This window comes from Anopheles coustani, chromosome 3, assembly GCF_943734705.1.
Source record: "Anopheles coustani chromosome 3, idAnoCousDA_361_x.2, whole genome shotgun sequence".
Taxonomy (NCBI): Eukaryota; Metazoa; Arthropoda; class Insecta; order Diptera; family Culicidae; genus Anopheles; species Anopheles coustani.
In genome coordinates this window covers 63,197,626-63,216,880 of record NC_071288.1, presented here as the reverse complement: position 1 = coordinate 63,216,880, position 19,255 = coordinate 63,197,626, and the positions used below count along the sequence as shown (strand labels likewise).

General features: G+C 44.8%; 1 long non-coding RNA gene across 1 annotated transcript; it reads right to left on the bottom strand.

The window, feature by feature from the left end:
- Positions 1-1,787: 1,787 nt before the first annotated feature.
- LOC131260240 (uncharacterized) lies at positions 1,788-18,892 on the bottom strand. The gene is made up of 4 exons (XR_009178136.1): positions 18,649-18,892; positions 18,253-18,590; positions 18,055-18,159; positions 1,788-2,046 (listed from the first exon to the last, which is right to left on the bottom strand). It is a non-coding gene; the product is annotated as an uncharacterized LOC131260240 (long non-coding RNA).
- Positions 18,893-19,255: the final 363 nt, after the last annotated feature.

Genomic DNA, 19,255 nt, shown 5'->3' with positions numbered 1-19,255 from the left:
AAATGCGATTCAGTGCACTCTTTCCAGCAAACCGTTTTCTCAGTCACTTGGGAGCAAATCAGAACACCCTAAAGGTATGCAATTGATCGAACACTAGTATCGAGTAAACTGAGAAAAGACTGTAAAATTATACAAAGCGACATCGTTAGCCATGTCGTTTGTGCGACAAACCCTATTCGACTGATACGCACATGGTCCAGTGTGACGAGTGTGATCGATGGTTTCATTTGACTTGCGCGAAGTTAATGAAATTGCCAACGCTGGAAGAAATTTTTTTCTGCATCAAGTGCACTGCCAATTACGCCAAGAAGGCACCATTACCAGCGGGAGGTCTATCGAAACCCGGAACCTCCGATCCAACGAGCAACGCAATATTGGAACCCGTCGCTGAGCTGAGATTTGGCAATACATTCGGTGCAAGCCAGTTAAAGCGTACGGCTCTTAATGATATACCGTATTTCGACGGCAACCCAAAAGACTGGAAGGCTTTTGATAAGGCATTTAAAAAAACGACAGAAGAAGGTGGATTTTCGAACCTGAAAAATATAAATCGTCTACAAAAATGTCTCAAAGGAAACGCCCTAAAGAGTGTTTGAGCTCTATTCCTTTTAATCCAGACAACGCCGCTAACATAATGGCTCGCTTGAAAACGCAATTGGGTAGATCTGAACTAGAAAATTTAGTTGCCAATATCTGGGAAACGATAAACGAACCATCCTACTTATACGATCATCGGCTAATAAACGAACTGGTTAGCATGTTATCAGAGGAGAAACAGCTCAGATGGATCAGAAGAAATGGTGAGATAATGGAAGCTTGAGAAATGCCAACACTTTCAATCTCTGGTCAGCAGGAATTGCAAATGAGTTTCGGCTCTTTCCTAAGGCGATCGACAAAAAACCGTTGAATCTGCATGATACTACGAAACCAGCAAGAAAAGTAAATCCAAATCAAGAACGCAACATCAAGAAGAAAAAAGAGCGCAAGGCGTGCCCAAACCGCAAAGGCGGTCACAAGGCGGTCAAGGCTCTTCTCGGGCTGCCTTCGACCCAACGGGCACGAAGAAAAAACATACTGGTTTGTCAGGGAATGCGGCATCTACGGATGTAAGGAGAAACACCATCGCTTGATACACCTCTCCACCGAAGGGCTAATAAATTGTCATCACACCAGGTCGAAGGTCTACTTCCAAATCATCATCAATGTGGAACTAAGAAATGGCGACAAGAAGGTAAAAACTTATGCCTTCCTAGACACAGAAGCCTCCTCCACCATCGTCGACGCTTCGACAGTGAATCAACTAAACCTAAAGGGCACAGTCATCACCCTCACATGAACGCAAAACCAACGCGTGCAATGTAAGATAATCGGGCAAGCAAGTCCAAAAGAGTGTTCACTTCAACTCGCCAGAACGGTAAAAAACCTAAAACTACCTACTCAAACCATCGACAGCGCATATTTGCTTGAGAAATACCCGCACCTTTAGGGAATAAAGCTTATGACGTTCCACAACGCTCGCCCAACCGTACTGATCGGTTTGAATAAAACGCATCTCATGGCTCCAATACATACGTTGCTACAGCAGTAACGATACTCCAACGGCGACGGAAACCAAACTCGGCTGGACAGTATTTAGCCAATAAATGCTGCACAACGAATCAATCGAACATATCATGATTCCAAAGGAAGAACCTGTGTTGGGGTAAGAGGTGTGTTGCAAACACTTTCTACGTCGCAGAAATTAAAAGAATTCTTAGGAATTTCTAATGTGGCAAAGAAAAGCCAAAAATTTACTCTTTATTCCCGTTGCTTGTGCTTGTAACAGAGTAAGTTATTTTTCCCGCTTTTTCACTTCTTTTATCGGTTTTCTCACGCTGATATCGTTCCATTTTCATCTGACAGGTGCTGTTGGAGCGAGTTCGAACTTATGGTTCCGAACTGTTTCCAACAAGGTGGGACTCACCATCATCAGAAGAGAACATGAATAATTAGATCAAAAGTTACATTTCCATCGAAAACTTCGGACTGAAGATAACGAAGCCACTGCTGACACACGAACAGACAAGGGTAAGCAAAATAGTTCCCTTAAGAAAAAGGTATGAGATTGGACCATAATGGCGAAAGGATAATACAGTGCTTGTTAAAAATTTAAACATTTTAACGGGTTCAAACGTCAGCGCCAGGTTTGCCGGCAGAGGGCGATACATGTAAATTAAACGGAGAGAAAATAAAGAGAACTCACGTTCTTTCTGAACCGAACGTTCTATCTAAAACGAACCACCGGAGACGAAAGACGTGAGTTTTAGCATACGCTAAAACAGTCTATAGTATCCAATCAAATTAAAATTTGACACTAAAACTCACTGGTTCGTATCGATACTGTCGCTGTAAAACTGCGTTAGCTGAGATAGATAAAGCAGCCGCTCGCTGGAGAAGTGAAGATCCCCGCATTCGCCCCTGAAGCCTGGGATCCGAGCAAGTGCCCGTGCGATAAGTGAAAATCCCCGCGTTCGCCCTTGAAGCCCGGGATCCGAATCTTGCCGCCATCGCGATTGTGTCATAGGAAGCCCCGCGTCCACATCGGAGCTTGGGCGACACATCTACGAGCCGATCAGCGAGCTAGTGCCTGCGTGAGAAGTGATCCCCGCGTTCGCCCTTGAAGCCCGGGATCCGAATCTTGCCGCCATCGCGATTGTGATAGGAAGCCCCGCGTCCACTTCGGAGCTTGGGCGACACATCTACGGGCCGATCAGCGAGCAAGTGCCTGTGTAAGAAACGAAGATCCCCGCGTTCGCCCTTGAAGCCCGGGATCCGAAACAAGTAAAGAGCCCGCATCCTTTTTGAAACCAAGGTCACAACCTAAGTGTAGCCGCGTATCCGCCACTTGGAGCCCGGAATCGAGAGTTGTGCCAGAAATTGGTTTCGAGATGATTGAGCCGTTCGTAAGTGAAGACAAATGCGCCAAGTGCGGGGGAGAGCAGACGGAGGACATGGTGCAATGCGAGGACTGTCGCAAGTGGTTTCATTTCACCTGTGTTGGTGTGGACGCCGAGCTGGCAAAAAGAGATTGGTACTGTCCCAGTTGTGTGCCATCCAGTGCGACGGCGAACGTTAACCCCGATGTAGGCGCTATTACACGGGAGATAAACGCACTGCGAGATTTGCTGAGAGACCAGCAGAGGGATTTTGCGAATAAAATGGCCACGCTCTCCTCGTCGACAGGCCAGCCTCATGCAGTTTGCGCATCAAGCACCCCAAAGGCCCCTCGTGCCTGCTCAACCCCGGAGCAGCCATCTCTTTACGATAATGAACTGACGAAGACTCAGCTAGCCGCGCGACACGTGGTGTCAGCCAAACTTCCACCGTTTTCGGGCAATCCGGATGAGTGGAGAAACTTTAAATGCAGATTCGACACGACGACAAAAATGTGCGGATTTACGGATGACGAAAATGTGATGCGGTTAGGTGAATGCCTCAGTGGTAGGGCCCTGAAGGCAGTGCAGTGCCGGCTGCATCAACCAGAGAATCTGAAGGAAATTATGGAGTCGCTCGAAACCCTGTTTGGACGACCTGAGGTGCTCATCGAAAATATTCTCCAGCAAATTCGCCTAACTCCGGTACCGAAAATGGAACGAATGCAATCGATCGTGGATTACGGCATCGCGGTTGAGGAGCTGTGTGCTACCATTAAGTCCAGTGGCTTACAGGAGCAAATGTATCGTGCCACGTTACTGCCGGAACTCGTAGAACGTCTGCCTCCAAACCTGCGTCTGATGTGGGGTATGTACCGGTGTACACTGGTGGGGTCCGTAACCCTCGACCAATTCGGTGCATGGATGAAAACTGTAACACAAGCTGCCGTGAGCGTGACACCTCCGACACAGTTCATAAATCAACCATCAGCCAGGCCACGACCAGTAAACACGCATTTCGTAGATTCGGAACATACGTCACATAGTTTCTGCATAGTTTGTGAGGAGCCAGAATGTCCAGCGGGCGCAGAATGCAAAAAACTGCTCGCGTTGACGGTGGATAGGCGCTGGAGCTTCGTCCGCGGAAAACACATGTGCAAACTGTGCCTGTGGAAACACGGTGGAAGATGCCACATTACGAAGAAGTGTGGAGAAAACGGGTGCCGCGCGTACCATCATCGGTTACTGCATTGCGATGATACCGCGAAACCCCGAACCGAAGCCACAGTGTCAGCACATACCACACCGACGTCAAAGGCCATCCTACGCTACATGCCAATAAAACTGCACGGTAACGGAAAAACCATTGAGTCGTACGCCCTCTTCGACGAAGGTTCATCGGTAACCCTCATGGACCACACGTTACTGCAGGAGCTAAACCTGGAAGGCTACGAAGATCCTATATGCCTGAGCTGGACCGGTGAACAAACCCGGGACGAGCCCCACTCCCGCACGGTATCGTTAAAGATCTCTGCCATTGGCGATAACGGCAAGAGCTACGTTATGCCCAAGGTGATGACTTGACATCCTGAGTTACTCCAATGCCAAGCCGCGTGTACTCATCGGTATGGACAATTACAACCTGACCTGCCCGTTACGAGTAGTCGAAGGAAGCCCGGGACAACCAGTGGCTACCAAAACCCGACTTGGATGGCTGGTCTGTGGGCTGCATGAGGCACAATCTCGGATAAGGACCCAGTCGTTGAACGCTCACACTTGTACCTGGAAGATCGCCGACAATAAGCTGGAAGAAGCGTTGCGTAAGTACTCTCTTACTGACAACGACAATTTTAGCCAGCCTGCGATGACACTCTCCAAGGACGACGAACGTGCTCTTCAGTTGCTGAATATTACGACTCGCTTGTCGGACAACCGCTACGAAACCGGACTGTTATGGCGATCGGATGGCGTGCAGTTACCAGACAATCGAAAAATGGCTATGGGAAGAATGGAGAGTCTGGAACGATGTATGCAACAGGAAAAAGGACTGGTGCGATCCGTCAACAAAAAATTCGAGGAACACATCCAGAAAGGGTATGTACGAAAACTGTCTCGAGAAGAACTAATGGCGACTCACAATTTCCGTAGAAAATGGTACCTGCCGATATTTCCGGTCGTGAACCCAAACAAATCTATCAAGGTGCGCCTCGTGTGGGATGCAGCAGCAACTGTAAGAGGCGTATCGTTGAACAGTAACTTGTTGACTGGCCCAGACCTCCTAACACCGTTGCTCACCGTACTCTACAAATTTCGCGAATATCGATTCGCTATAGTCGCTGATATACGAGAAATGTACCATCAGGTGGTGATTAGGAAGGAAGACGAACACAGTCAACGCTTCCTGTGGCGCTGGTGCGACCGCGACCGTGAAGTTGATGAATTTGTTATGACAAGGATGACCTTCGGCGCTACGTGTTCGCCAAGCTGCGCCCAATACATAAAAAACGTCAACGCCGACAGACTTGCCGAACAATACCCACAGGCTGTATTATGCATTAAAGAGCAACATTACGTCGACGACCCTTTGGCCAGTACTGAACGAGAAGATGCCATTAAACTAGCGAACGAAGTACAACATATCCATCAACAGGGAGGGTTCGAGCTCCACAACTGGTTATCAAATTCGTCCAAGATTGTCGAAAGCTTTGAAGGCAACATAGAGCAACAGATAGAAATGAACTCTGATCCACCGAATAGCATGCAAAAGGCGCTAGGAATGTGGTGGGTTAGACAGCTCGATACCTTCAGTTTCCGACAGGCGCCCAACCGTGATCGCGAACTGCTCGACGGACAACACGTACCTACCAAGCGACAACTTCTGAGAATCCTCATGAGTATTTATGATCCACTTGGGTTGATCGCTTGCTTCCGGATGTTCTTGAAAGTAATCTGGCAGGAGGTATGGCGCGAAAAACCCGGATGGGACGAATCTTTTCCCAACAAACAAGGCAGCAGATGGAATGATTGGCTGTGCGAGCTCCCGTGTATAGAAAGCGTAAAAATTCCTCGCCGCTATCGTCGTCAAACTCTCATAGATGGCATGGAAGTTCAGCTACAAGTCCTTCGTAGATGCCGGGAAAGACGATACGCAGCAGTAGCATACCCTCGTTTGGCAACCGAGGAGCAGATCAGCCTGACTCTATCGGAGGACGGCATCACAAGACGAGCAGTAGTGTACGTTGAACCTATAGAAAGTGCGATAAGAAAACAGTAGCCGCACTGGGGGGAGTGTTAAAAATTTAAACATTTTAACGGGTTCAAACGTCAGCGCCAGGTTTGCCGGCAGAGGGCGATACATGTAAATTAAACGGAGAGAAAATAAAGAGAACTCACGTTCTTTCTGAACCGAACGTTCTATCTAAAACGAACCACCGGAGACGAAAGACGTGAGTTTTAGCATACGCTAAAACAGTCTATAGTATCCAATCAAATTAAAATTTGACAGTGCTATCTCCAAGCTACAATAATGCATTCAACCGATTGTAATCCCTCGAACGACAGCTGAGCAAAGAAAAAGGTCTACAAGAATGGGAGAAGACAACATTCAGCGAGTATAAAAAAGCGGTTCCTAAGAAAGCTGTCACCAGAGGAAACAGGAACAAAAACCTCTACTACGTTCTACCTTCCACACTTCATCGTTGTCAACAAAACCAAAACTATTCCGAAACCAAGATTAGTGTTCGACGCAGCTGCAACGGTCAACGGCATATCACTTAACTCAGAGCAAATGTCAGGTCCGGATATCAACGCACCGCTATTCGGCGTACTCCTAAGATTTCGTGACGGAGGTAAAAGATGTTTTAGAGGTGTTCCATCAAGTACAAACTCGCAAAGAGGATCAAGAAGCTCAACGGATTCTATGGAGACTGCAAAAACCGAGAACCTGATACATACGTTATGCAGATAATGAACATCCGTTCAATGTTCAAAAGAGGACTGCCGGAATGGATTGGTTTCGTGGGTTCAGGAAGCGTAACCCAATGTAGTTAACAAGTCTACCATGGAATATTTCGTTGCAGCGTGTGAAAGGATTCAATGAGAGTAGTGTAACTGTTTTCGATCTATTACGTTCAGTTTTTACTGAACATAACTATACGCCGAATATGGAAAATGGATGAAACGGGATTTTCAACGGTGCGTATAATTATTAGCCTTTGTTAGACATCGTAGCAGTTTTATTTATAATATATCAATTTTATGTAGGTGTCAGGCAAGCCAAACCATGTTGTATGCCGAAAAGGACAACGTCAAGTTGGAGTAATTTATTCTGCAGAAAGAGGGTGAAACACCACAGTTATTATGGCCATGTTAGTAGCAGGCGATTACCTTCCTCCAGCTTATATATTCGCTAGGCAACGAATGAATAATGCATTGTCTACAGGTACCAGAAGGATCTTTATTTATTTTTGCACCAACAGGATGGAGCACCATGCAAACATGGTTGGATTGGCTTAACCATTTTATCCAATATACACGACCAACCGAGGATTCACCAGTACTCCCTTCTACTGGATGGGCATACCAGCCACAATAAGAATAGGTTCATGCTAGAAAAGGCAAAAAACCATGTGAAAATAGTTTCAATACCTCCTCATATATCACACAAACTACACCCTCTGGAAGTTTCCTTTTATGGGCCCGTTGAAAACGCATTACGCCACCGCAATCAGAAACTGTTTAATGAACAATTCAGGTAAATGTTGATAACATTTAGGATAATCAACTTCGTTAGCAAAAATTGATTTTAAAATTTATATTTTCTTACAGGTATACCAATCACGCAATACAATATTAGCTGTTTGGTAACCCAAGCGTTTTTGCAAGCAGCGACAGTTCAAAATGCACAAAGTGGATTTAGAGAAACCGGTATTCACCCATTCTTTTCTGCCGTGGATTTTGCAGCATCAGTATGTTACCATAATCAACAGGAGCGCGAAACGCAATTGACTAATACTACCGATAATGATAGCAGCTTCAACATCCCATTTGCAACTAGTGTTGTGTACGAAGCGAAAGAGATACCTCCAATGCTTCGCTTACTTAACTGAGCGCGCTCTTGCGCTCTTAGTTGGACAAAGGTACGCCTTTGTCCAAGACGAGTTATTCCAGTGCCAGATGTTAGATAACCTAAGTCTGTGAGACGTAGGCCCAGCCACACATAACTTAGAAAATAGTTTGGACTGTTTCCCGGCAATGATGAATAATCGGAGCAATTGGATTGCCAACGTTGGGAGGCACGGATCACACAGGACTTATGGGTGGAAATTTGCGAGACAAACGAGTGGATGTATTTTACACCCCAAGAAATTGTTCTGAGAACCAAAGTAAACGAAAGCACTACGCAACAACTGATTGAGGGGACCGAGGGAGCAGGTTCGTGCGGTGGACACATCGTATCATCCCGGATGTGGAGCGCTGGGTGGCCCGCAAACAAGGACGGGTTGACTTCTTCCTTTCGCAGGTGCTGACGGGGTACGGATTTTTCCGGCAGTACTTTGCGGTGAAGAAGATCATCCGATCCCCGGGCTGCCCAGACTGCCCAGGAGTGGACCAGTCGGCCGAGCACGCGATGTTCCAGTGCCCTCGTTTTGACGAGGTGCGGCAGCGGCTTCTGACTGGCCACGGTATGCAGCCAGCGACGGCCGACAACCTTGGGGAATATATGCTGCACAGCCCGGAGGCGTGGGATCGGGTAGTCGAGGCGGCAAAGGTGATCTGCTCCAGGCTGCAGCGCCAGTGGACTGTGGAAAGGGCAGCCGAAACGGAGCGGATGACGGCGGCGGAAAGACGGGAGAACAAGTTGAAGAGTGGGGTAAATGAAAGTATAAAAGGCGAGGTTTAGGAACTTTTCAAGTTAGTCAGAGAAAAACTAGCCATACAGAGAAATAGAATTTATCAAGGAAGCAATCGACGCGTTGAAGGCGGGAGCAGACCAGGAGCGAGCGCCCGTCGAGGATGACGAGGATTCCCCAGACCAGGTCTACATCCCCCGTAAATGGAGACATCTGCAGACGGAGGCAGATTTAATCGAGGTGCTTACGGGCATCTACGGGCTGCTCGGGCGCATCCCGGGCTCGAGCCATCGGCCGCGATGGTAAAAGCCATAGTAACCTATCTCTCCGGGTACGCTAGAGCTCAGACGTACGCGATCGTCGCGGACGAATACTACTATCTAATCCAGGAGGCCCTGGAAAGTCATCAAGAACACTTCAGCTAAATAAATCTTGGCAAAGATAAAAGGAACAACAAATCTTGTGAAGTTATTTTTGAAAGGGGACGAATGAAAGAAAAAAAAAACTGTTGGAAAGAAATGGGACAATTGGGAAAAAAACATAGTAACCATAATAATAAACCAAAACAAAAAAATTATATTATATATTATCCAAATATGACAAATATTATACATAAATACTCATATATGATAGCAGTACGATGAGGCACTGGGTTTAACTGGTTAAATGAAGAAATTTGCTAAGGTTTACCAAAACGTTAATTAAGAGGGTATCCTTATAAGAAACGGGGAAGACAGACAAAAAACCCGCGGGTTTCTGCAACATTAGCAATTCGAAAAAAAAAAATAAAGACGCGAGTGTTAAATTTGTAAAGCGACACTGCAACGAATCAGTTAACCACAAGGAAAGATTAATGAAAAAAAGAGAAAAAAAACACATATGAAGTAAAGAAAACTAACGCTAGATACCGCTCAATAAAGCGAAGGAGACAAATTTGCTCGAATCAGGAAAGAGACAGTTTGGATCAGTTTAAAAAGGCCGAGGGAATCGAACGGGTTATGGCCGAGGAGTATCCGTACTCCCGGATTTCTGTAACCAAGGATTGTTTTGGGGCTGGGTTCAACTCCCAGAGCCCATTCGTTACTCAAGGACAAGTAGCATGGAGTATAAGAAGATAAAACTTCCCCGGGGCAGGACTTCCCCGAAAGCCCCAACGAGCACCGACTTGTCGGGCACAACCACTAAGCGCACCCCGTCCTCTCAACAATCCGGATGTGCAGAGGACGGGCAGCTACAGTAGACTCCTTGAAGGACGCTTGAAGGATGATCACCAAGCAGAAGATGATAACGCATCGGCAGCCGATGGGTCCACGGAGAACAACGTGATCCTGCCAGTTTCCAGTAAGCTCCAGATCTTTCTACTTTTTTCCAGATCTGGGAGCTCGATTAAATGTGGGGGAGCGCCCCACCGAACAACAAGTTGGTGAACCAACCGTTTCGCTATCCACCGCCGCTCAGCTAGCTCAGATCTTCCTCTTCTAGGTAGATCTTTGAGCTCGAACAAGTGTGGGGGGATGACGCGACCCAGCTGGTCCACCACCCTTGCCTTCTCCCAACCCTTCCCGCCCGAAGCCTACAAACACCAGCTCTTCCCGTGCCCGCGGACAAGTTCAACCAACAAGGGAAACGCAACGTACAACGCAATACTCCGAACCCGAGCAACCACCACCGGCGCCACACAAACATCGACCAACGCAACGCAAAGCACGAAAACACGGTGTCAGCAAAACCCTAGAAATCAGCGGCTGTCCCCACCACCACGCAGCTGCAGCTAGCAAGCCGCGCGTGGAAGGCAGATTCGTCATCACGGAAGGCGTCAGCAAAACGCCGAGGGTCGCACCAGCCAAGACGCCGCGGAGTTCGGGTTACATCATGTGCGCATCGAAGCCACCCCGGTTGAACAAAATCACTCAGTTCACTCATATTCCGCCCGTCTCCCCATGTTTCCACTATGTATGTTACCCCGCATGTCCACAAACTTGCTCATCGTGCAACAACATAGAGTCCTCGCCATATAATTTGAAATCTCAGCTGGCTCTGCTGTTTGTTGTTTTCATTCGTTGTAAGTGGAAGTGCAGGCAGCCTTTGCAAAATTGAGCAAATTAAACCCGTTTCAACGAAGAAAATCTAGATTAGAGGTGATTATAACATGTGTATTTAGTGGGAAGAATGTTAAAACGGTAAGTAGAGGCCATATCAGCCGTGAAAAGTACTTCAAAAACCTACAACCAACTTCAAGCCGTACCGCATTGGGTAAGTAGAAGAACGTGAAAAATCATCAAGCAGAATTATACATCTCGTGTGTTTTTCTATTTTCAGATGAATAAAGTGAAAAGAATTGTATAGTTTGTAAAATGTTAGTTAAGAAATAAACTGGTGTTGTAAATTTACGATTGGTGTTGTGTTCATTTCCCAAGGGATGGATGACATTTTAGGATCGGGGATGGGGAAGTTCATCAAAGTAACTCATATTCATTCGCACGGTCACCCAAAACGCCTCGAACTCTTGCTGTCTTCGAGGCGAGTTTGCGGTTAGTTCGAGGTGCTACGTGACAGAAATCGATGCAACTTTGTGCAGCCGGGACGTGTCAGCCAAACACTGAAGATCGCGAACACCGATTTAGCGATGCATCAACGCGCGCATGAATGCACCCAATGCACGGAACCCCAACAGCAGCGATTCGGGCTACATCGAGGAATGCATCGCTTAGGCTGGGATTCTGGCCGATTGTCTTAGTGATGGGTTCAACTCCCAGAGCCATTCGATACCCACAGTAGATTAGCGTCTGATAGAATGAATAAGTGGGTGCAACTCCCAGAACCCCTTCCTAGTCGAGTAGCATGAGACAGAATAAGTAATATACCTAGTTGAGTAGCATGAGGCAGAATAAGTAAGATACCGCTCAAAATAGCGAAGGAGCCATCGTTGCTCAGTATTATAGGAAAGGAAGGCAAACCACGGACACCCACCAATAGGATAGTTTCAGAAAAGCAAGTGTAGCATGCTTATGCTATACAGCTTTAAAATGATGACAATGTCACAAGAAGAATCGGAACGATTCAAACCGAACATACTTTGTACCACAATGTCAATTCATCCATACTCAAACCAACTGACCTATATATTCGAAGACGAAACGTAAGCAGATTTTATCCAACGCACGAAACCGAAACAGCGCAACTCGCAAGCGCATCGCGACGCGTAAAGGCACAGCCACGCGAAAACAATAACAAACAGCGTGACCACCGCGAACGCTTCAAGCGGAAGAACTTTCAATAACATAAACAGAAAGCGGAAGAACCGCCAAGCGAAATCGAGCGCATAACGATGCGACAAGAAAGATGCTTTTTACAGACAAGATAGAAAACCCCATACGGAAGTTTATAAACAATTCAGGAACCAGGAACCAGGAACCACCAGGCAGTAAACATAAACCGACGCACCCGAAGTGCAAGTAGGGCAATTCAAAACTAACCAATCAGGAACCCGAATGATGTCAACTAACCCAATTGTAAGAACCGACTAAATGTTATAAAATAAAGTACATGGCAAGCGGAAGACACCCAGTCTGACCGCAGCGCTCAAACCAACCGAGTTTGATTTTCTGGAAAGCCAGTACTCGCCATTGAACGAATCAACCTCTTCGAGTTTACATCCCGTCGACGAACACCACGCTCCACGACGAAAGAACCAACCCTTTGAGCTTACACAAGACTATAAGAAATTAGAATTACAATACCGCGATAAATCGCGAAGGGCCAAACACATTGTAATCTTACAGTAAGAAGAAACCGACAAAATGCAGATTTGTCATTATATTAATGTGGTACCTTAGCATAAAGCAACGTGAGGTGATTTCCCGTCGGCATCAAAGGGCAGGACTTCCCCGAAAGCCCTAACACGCAGCGATTACTTAGACTACTAGGACATCAAAGGACAGGACTTCCCCGAAAGCCCCAACGGGCGGCAAATGCGACGACTTCAAGTTAGACTAATAGGACATCAAAGGGCAGGACTTCCCCGAAGGAGAGCTGAAGGGACAACAGGGTTGGCTTTAGTATATAAGACCAATCAAATGTTTAATAAAGGTTCGCAATTTTGACCTGGAGGTGCTAGGGTAAGGTTAATCTCGCGCGTCGCGTTTCATTTTAGGTCTTTTAAGTCCGCTAGTTGCAGTCGTTTAAGTTTTCGCAAAGTTTAAGGTGAAAGTCGTTAGGAGCCATTCTGCCTGGCCGCTCGACATTCTGTTCACTGCAACAAAAGAATACCTTTCGGGGTATATGAAATTGAGACAGACGTATGGCATAATCTCCGACGAGCATTATAGCATAATCGTCGAGGCCCTGGAGAGAGAAAGTTCGATGTAAACAGCAAATAAACAGCTAAATAAATCCTTATCCTTGCAACAGAAAAGCAAGCCACAGAAAAAAATTAAGTGCATTTAGTAAATAAAGAAAATCCAAAAAAAAGTTTTAGGGATAGTTAGGACGCGATCGCAAAACGCGAAGGTGCCAAACATGCTCAAGTAGGGACAGTTAGGGTCAGTTTAAAAGGCATTAGGTCCTAGGGAACCGAACGGGTTATGGCCAAGGAGTATCCGTACTTGCGGATTCCTCTAACCAACGATGTTTTAGGGCTGGGTTCAACTCCTAGTGCCCATTCGGATCCCATAGGTTGCTAAGCAGAGAGAAAAAAAAAGATGTAATAGGCCGCTCAACATAGCGAAGGAGCCAAAGAAGCTCAATATTATTGTAAAGGGGGAAAACCACGGACACCCACCTAAAAGACAGAATGTAGCTCAAGATTAGCGAAGGGCCCAACGATGTCCAATATATTTGTCAAGAGGGAAAACCACAGACACCCACCTATCGGAAACTCAGGCCGCTATAGAAGCGAAGTTAGATATCAATGGGAAAACCGAAGACACCCAATCAGTAGTAAGAATGTTGAAACAAGTTACAAATCAATAGGGACAGTTAGGGAAAAGCTCAAACCAAACCGGGTTATGGCAGCGGAGTATCCGTACTCCTGGAATCCTATAACCAAAGATTGTTTTAGGATTGGGTTCAACTCCCAGTACCCATTCGTTACCCATGGACAAGTAGCACGACGTAGAAGAAAAAATACTGTATACCGCTCACGGACAACTAAGGGGCCAAAGAGGCTCGAAATAATTTGTAAAGGAAGGAAACCACGGACACCCACGGTTGGAAAAAAGAGACACTATGAAACTTGTAAGCAAATAATAATAAGAATCCTAATTAAGTCGATAACAAATTGTAGCCGCAAGAAGAAAATATAACACTTCCCCGAAAGCCCCAACGTACACCGACTCATCGCGCGCAAGCGCTAAGCACAAACCGACTCTCGATATTCCGGACAGGCATGCATCCGGATTCGCAGAGGTCGGGCAGCTACATGAAACTCCTTGAAGGACGCTTGAAGGATGATCACCAAGCAGAAGATGATACCGTATCGGCCGCCGATGGGACCACGGAGAACAGCTTGATCCCGCCCGCTCCAACAAGCTCCAGATTTTTCTACTTTTTTTTAGATCTGGGAGCTCGATTAAATGTGGGGGAGTGTAGCACCCCACCGAACAACAAGTTGGCGAACCAGCCGTTTCGCAAACCACCGCCGCTCAGCTAGCTCAGATCTTCCTCTTCTAGGTAGATCTTTGAGCTCGAATAAGTGTGGGGGGATGAAGCGACCCAGCTGGTCCACCACCTTGCCTTCTCCAGTCCTTCCCGACCGAAGCCTATAAACACCAGCTCTTCCCGCATACCTCCAGGAACTGTATGCAACATTTCATTATTTGATTGCAAACTTACAGAGCTGGCATGTACTTCTCCACTACTGATTTGAAACATTACACCACCTGATTCAAGTGTTCCATTACATGACTTTATTTATTTTTTCTTCTAATTTATTTAATTTACTTTAGTTTCATATGAGTTCAATGCAATCTTATTTTTATCTTGTTATGTATACGTGCTTTACTTTTAGTAAAGTTGGTTTTTATATCTCTTGTTAAGTCATTTTCTTTTTATATTTTTTTAATTTCCTTTTTTTTAGATGAATTTGATTTGTGACATACAATGAAAAAAGTGTTGAAATAGATATATTTGCATTAAGTAAACTACCAAAACGTATGTGTTGTTTTCTTAGCACATTTTCAAACTGCACCATTGTTCTGTGTGTCTGTCAGGGGTTTGTCTGATGTTTCAACTATAATTTGCGAAAATACATTACCAATATACATTTTGATAATGCTACAAGAATAACCTCTTTATTGTGAAATCCGTTTTTTTACGGGCTTTTTCGATAACACTGTTCCACTATAACATCTACTCCAACAAATCTTACACAAACTTCATACCCCCAAAACAAAAGTCAATAAAGGGTAAAAAAAAAAAAATAAATCACAATAAATCTTCGTATCAGAATCATCCGTTAGTATTATTATTTTCAAAACCTAATTGTGTACCAACAATTTCAGGTTCAAATAAATTCAATATAATATGATTATTTTCCAGTTGTTCAATAAATCTAACGAGTATAATCATTTGATTTTTTTCCCGATTGAATATCATTTATTTTAACATAAGTCGAAAATGACAGCTCTCCTGTCCCTTTTAGGTCTTCTTGCCCCATGTTTAAATGGTGGTGCGTTCTACCCCACCGGATGGGCCATCTTGCCCCACATTGTAAACGGAGCAAAAAAGGAAAGGCCCTTCGAAAATCTTATTTAATATTGAATTGATTAGTTTGATGTAGTGTTTAATAATTTTCGTACATAAACAAGATGTTTATTTATCTAACTAAGAAAATTAGAGTATTTTTTAATGAAAGGAGTAGAAGAAAATAATGTGTTTCGCTTAATGGGGGGGGTGCTGTCCCACTTCACCTTACCTTCACCAGAAGGAAACCGCTTAACAACTAAACGTGCTACGATTGGGACTCTTCAAGGAGGTGGTTGAAGAACAAACGCTTCAGATTTTGCTGGTAAGAGAACCTTTCCTAAAATCAAATGAATTAAACTGCGTATTCCTTTAGCTTCGTTGGTAACCCCAAGCCGTCTGTTGCCGACGCAACACGTGTACGCAAGCAACGTCACACGGAAACGAAGGACGCGATAGACCAGCAAACAAGGCCTACGCGAATATGATGCCTCCACGCGCAACGGTAAACCCGGTCGCGATCACCGGACGCGTGGAGCAACGCGCAAGAAATTTGGCTGAAGGCTCAGCATTACACTGTTTTCAGGGCCAGTTCGTCCGCATCAAGCTGCTCTTTGCCAGTGGTAGGAAGTGAATTGCACGCGCATGGTTTTTGTTTGGCATCGTTAGGAACCAGTTTGGGCTTGTTAAGTTTAACTTAGCCGTTATCGGTAGCAACATTGGCGCGCCGAAAAAAGTCGGCGTTCTCTCTTCTTAAACATTCTGGGATTGTTTTAAGCGAGCTATAACTTTATTTTAAGGGCAATAAATCGTTGAAAAAACCTTGTACAACCTGTCCTGTGATTGTAAATTATATTTCACAGATGTTTAGTCAATTTCCAAAAGAGAGAACGCGACCTTTTCTCGGCGCGCCAATGTTGCTACCGATAACGGCAAAGTTAAACTTAACAAGCCCAAAGTGCTATCTAACGATACCAAAAAAAAGCCTTGCGCGTGCAATTCTCTGCCTACTACCGGCAAAGAGCAGCTTGATGCGGACGAACTGGCCCCGAAAACAGTGTAAATTAGTATTTAAGGAATAGAAATCGTCAATAAACTAGCATTCAACAAGAACAGAACGGCTCGTGAAGTTACTAGTCGGAGGGCTCCTCCGGTCTAAAGGAAAGAAACACGGCGTGATCGAACGGAGGCCTCCTCCGTTTCGAATAACTTGGAACCCTCGAACTAGCCAGCTCGGTGTACCGCACCGGTGCTGGTCGCTGCGTGGCAAGTAGCAGTATGCAAGGAGGCCTCATCAGTTAAACCAAAACAGGGAAAATCGACCACCTAGAGATAACAGGAATCATAGAGAAGGCCGAAAGTCCCCACTAGTCATTATCATTAAGGTCGTCAAACGAAAACATCACTTGATTCCATTCTATCGATGATTTCCTACCAAGGCTGAAGTCTGCAAACAATTTTTCAAGACTAGATATGAAGTCGTCGAGCCGACATATTACAACCATCATTGCACATCGAGAGATATAAAAGACTAATGTTCGACCTCCGAGAACACTTTATCGACAATATTTTCGTTTTTAGCGCTGACAAAGAAATGCATAACCGTTGCCTGCTAGTAGTTTCAAAAGGCCGGAACGTTCTATTCACTGAAAGATATCCAATTTATCCCACCGAACGATTAGTTTCAGGTGAAGGGTTGCAATCTTCCGCACATCGCATTTCGGCTATGGGTCAGTGTACGCGGGGAACCTGGCGTTAGCAACAGCGCAGCCCATCGATCACCGTCGATCGGTGTCGAGATCCACGCGCGTATTGCCCTGTGGGTTGTTAGAGGAGGACGATTGGGCACGGGAGGGAATGAGCCCAACCAAACTAGCCTTAAGTTGGGCGGGCGGTGTGACCCAAGGCTCCGATGGACCTTGGACCTCACCGCCAAATCAGTTAGTTTAGCGTAGTGAATAAAGGAGTTCTACATAAAGAAGCCCTCCACACGACTCCCTCCGAAACCCGGCCTGCTACACAGGACTGGGAAAACTCCAGGCGACAAGCCAAAGAATTGCTCATTAACACCGGAAACAAGGTATTGATCCAAACCTACTGCTAATAAAGTAATGAATGCGGCATGTAACAAAGGGCTCGACAGACTAAAGGGCTATCGGTATCCAGTAGCGGATAGCGTGAAGAAAACAAAAGCCCATCGCTTCCCGACCATCCTGGCGAGAACCAGTGTGCCGTCTCGGTTTTTAGCGGTCCATACCGATCGTTCGTCGTAAACTGGTATATTTTAAGTGTGCCAATTATCTGATTGCCGGAACGTAGCAATGAAACATTTTAAGCAGAAGTATACGACACAACAATCATGCTAAGATAAAATTATTAAAAAATATTTTTTTCTACAACTGGCTAAAACACAAATTCATGTAATGCGTACATCTATTTGAATGACATGTTAAACTCAAGCAACAGTTACCTTAATTAAACAACTTTTTTTTTCTAACCTAACAAACATTAAACTAACCTTACAAACTTCATTGCAGAAAAATCAATCCCATTGCCCATCAATGCACATTGCCATTTTGATAAATGAGTAATGTAAAACATTTGCTTACCGCATAGCACTTCGAAGACATCCCTTTTGAACGCCATCCATATTTCTATTGTTTAATTACGGAATACGGTTCAAAGGAGCAGTTAAAAAAATTGTGTACTGGTCGCTGAAACAATAGAATGATAACATAAATTTGTATTAGTTATTAAGTCAGTTTATCACCCTCAAGTTTTGAACAACAGTTATTTTACTAACTCACCTGATTTCAGTCCCACAGAGAGTGATTATGGTGAGTAAAACCAACCGACACTGAGGCATGTTCTAGATAGTAGAGTTGAGTAAATCAGATTCAGATTAATAAATCTGAATGAATCTTTCGTCGAGCCCTCCAAAAATGGGCAGAATTTGTTTTTTGGTCGGATGGTCCACGCCAATGAATGAATCGTGGATTTTCGTGAAAGATTCATGACGAGGTTTTGAAAGAGTCGAATGCGTAAAGAAACCATCTGACTGCATGTTAGGTGAAAGATTCATTAGTATGAATCCCGTCAAAAGATTCATTAAGCACAACACTACTAGATAGGCAATACGCGAAACCTGCAAAAAATATCGCAAGTTAGAAAACGACAAAAACTAACTATTCAATTATACTAACCTTAACAAATCACTTCACTCATCGATTTACAAATAGTTCAGTTAATTTAACAGTGAACTCAAACAAGCAGATGGTTCAATTTCCATCCAAACAAACAAATTATTCAAATTCGACCAATTGCTACTAGCTCCTTTCCAGCAAATAACTTTTCTTAGCGAAACTAACAGTTCACTTGACAACACAATCTATCGTTTCTTACTATTTGAAACACGTCCTGCAAGGATAAGTTTTCCAAAATGGGGTTTCCGTTGTCCAACCCCTACATGGCTTTCCAGCTGAAATAAATACAACTTATCAGTTCTTTGCTACGTGATAAGTTATACTATGTACTCACCAATGTGCGGCTTGGCTTATTGTTGTCTTTGGTACATTTATAGTAGAGTTGCGATATTCATTAGCAAAGTTATGATCTCAACAGCATCGTTGCGGATGAAATTATTGGATAAACAATACATATACGCAAACATATATGCCGATGATTCCATACTTTTCATTCAGCCAGTGAGGTTATGTGGCGGACAGATCAAATGTAATGTAACGTGTTAGATTCATAAACTTCATGATTTCCAAAATTCTGATCACAATACTGCAATAAAAAAAATCAAAT